Source organism: Ascidiella aspersa, chromosome 5 (assembly GCF_963924565.1).
Source record: "Ascidiella aspersa chromosome 5, kaAscAspe10.2, whole genome shotgun sequence".
NCBI lineage: Eukaryota > Metazoa > Chordata > Ascidiacea > Phlebobranchia > Ascidiidae > Ascidiella > Ascidiella aspersa.
In genome coordinates this window covers 12,626,953-12,629,452 of record NC_139451.1, presented here as the reverse complement: position 1 = coordinate 12,629,452, position 2,500 = coordinate 12,626,953, and the positions used below count along the sequence as shown (strand labels likewise).

At 55.0% G+C, this 2,500-nt stretch overlaps 2 non-coding genes across 2 annotated transcripts; both read left to right on the top strand.

Moving 5' to 3' along the window:
• The first annotated feature begins 225 nt into the window (after positions 1-225).
• Positions 226-2,036, top strand: LOC146144106 (small subunit ribosomal RNA). Its single transcript, XR_014500514.1, has one exon. It is a non-coding gene; the product is annotated as a small subunit ribosomal RNA (ribosomal RNA).
• A 247-nt stretch (positions 2,037-2,283) lies between these two features.
• LOC146144105 (5.8S ribosomal RNA) lies at positions 2,284-2,437 on the top strand. Its single transcript, XR_014498853.1, has one exon. It is a non-coding gene; the product is annotated as a 5.8S ribosomal RNA (ribosomal RNA).
• The last annotated feature ends 63 nt before the right edge of the window (positions 2,438-2,500 follow it).

Sequence of the window (2,500 nt, the reverse complement as noted above, 5' to 3'; positions counted from 1 at the left end):
TGCGTTGCGCTCGCGCCGGTGTTGGCGACGTGGCGGTCGAAAGGCCTGCCGACGAAGTCTTACTCCGGCGGGTGCGACGGGCGGTGACGGTTTTCTGAGTTCGGGCAGCCGAGCAAAGAACGAAATTTTAACGGAGAGAAGCCTTCGGGTTTCGCATCGACCGAGCGACGGCGCCGCATCAGCGGCGCCTCCTTCGTCGGCCTTTCGGGGCTACGCTAAAGTAGCTACCTGGTTGATCCTGCCAGTAGTCATATGCTTGTCTCAAAGATTAAGCCATGCAAGTCTAAGTACGAGCTCTCGTACAGTGAAACTGCGAATGGCTCATTAAATCAGTTATGGTTCATTTGATCGTACGTTTTACGTGGTTAACTGTGGAAATGCTAGAGCTAATACATGCGTGAAGCGCCGACCTCGCGGGAGGCGTGCTTTTATCAGACCAAAAACCGACCGGGCTTCGGCCCGCAACCTTTGGTGACTCTGGATAACTTTGCGGATCGCACGGTCTCGCACCGGCGACGGATCATTCAAGTGTCTGCCCTATCAACTTTCGTCGGTACGGTACTGGCCTACCGAGGTTCTTACGGGTAACGGAGAATCAGGGTTCGATTCCGGAGAGGGAGCCTGAGAAACGGCTACCACATCCAAGGAAGGCAGCAGGCGCGCAAATTACCCATTCCCGACGCGGGGAGGTAGTGACGAAAAATAACAATACAGGACTCTAAACGAGGCCCTGTAATTGGAATGAGTACACTTTAAAACCTTTAACGAGTATCCATTGGAGGGCAAGTCTGGTGCCAGCAGCCGCGGTAATTCCAGCTCCAAAAGTGTATATTTAAGTTGTTGCGGTTAAAAAGCTCGTAGTTGGATTTTGGGCGCAGGCGGCCGGTCCGTCGCAAGGCGTGTACTGGCCGTCCTGGCCTCACCTCCGGTTCTCCGCCGGTGCCCTTGACTGAGTGTCGGCGGCGGCCGGAACGTTTACTTTGAAAAAATTAGAGTGTTCAAAGCAGGCGATTCGCCTGAATAATGGTGCATGGAATAATGGAATAGGACCTCGGTTCTATTTTGTTGGTTTTCGGAGCGCGAGGTAATGATTAAGAGGGACAGACGGGGGCATTCGTACTGTGCCGTTAGAGGTGAAATTCTTGGATCGGCGCAAGACGAACGACTGCGAAAGCATTTGCCAAGAATGTTTTCTTTAATCAAGAGCGAAAGTCAGAGGTTCGAAGACGATCAGATACCGTCCTAGTTCTGACTATAAACGATGCCAACTAGCGATCGGGGGGCGTTAGTTTTACGACCTCTCCGGCAGCTTGCGGGAAACCAAAGTCTTTGGGTTCCGGGGGAAGTATGGTTGCAAAGCTGAAACTTAAAGGAATTGACGGAAGGGCACCACCAGGAGTGGAGCCTGCGGCTTAATTTGACTCAACACGGGAAATCTCACCCGGCCCGGACACAGTGAGGATTGACAGATTGAGAGCTCTTTCTTGATTCTGTGGGTGGTGGTGCATGGCCGTTCTTAGTTGGTGGAGCGATTTGTCTGGTTAATTCCGATAACGAACGAGACTCTGGCTTGCTAACTAGTTACGCGACCCAATCGGTCGGCGTCTAACTTCTTAGAGGGACTAGTGGCGTTTAGCCACACGAGATTGAGCAATAACAGGTCTGTGATGCCCTTAGATGTTCGGGGCCGCACGCGCGCTACACTGACCGGATCAGCATGTGCTCGCCTTGGCCGACAGGTCTGGGTAACCCGCTGAACCCCGGTCGTGCTAGGGATAGGGAATTGCAATTATTTCCCTTGAACGAGGAATTCCCAGTAAGCGCGAGTCATTAGCTCGCGTTGATTACGTCCCTGCCCTTTGTACACACCGCCCGTCGCTACTACCGATTGAATGGTTTAGTGAGGTCCTCCGATTGGACCTGGCGCGGCCGGCAACGGTCGAGCCGGCGTCCGAGAAGACGATCTAACTTGATCATTTAGAGGAAGTAAAAGTCGTAACAAGGTTTCCGTAGGTGAACCTGCGGAAGGATCATTAACGGTCTCGCAAACGCTTCGGCGAACGCGAAACTCGGACAAGCGAGAGAAAAAGTCTTTGCTACCCGGCGCCCGACCCGCGAGGAGCGGCGCGCCGGCCGGCGATTCGGTCACCCGGTAATGTTTGCGCGTCGAGTGCCGCGGTGCCGCGCGCTCCGGCTTCAAGCGTCGGCCTGGCCGACCGCTCGGCGCGGTCTATTTTGTCACCCTATAGTGCGAGGCACTGTGCGAGCGAAACAATCGTGGATGGCTCTTGGCGGTGGATCACTCGGCTCGTGAGTCGATGAAGGACGCAGCTAGCTGCGTGAATTAGTGTGAATTGCAGGACACATTGAGCATCGACGTTCTGAACGCAAATTGCGGCCTCGGGTCAATCCCGGGGCCGCGCCCGCCTCAGGGTCGCGTTGCAAACGTTCCGCGCGGGGATTTCTCCGCGCGGCTGCTGCGGCGTCGGACGCGCGAGCG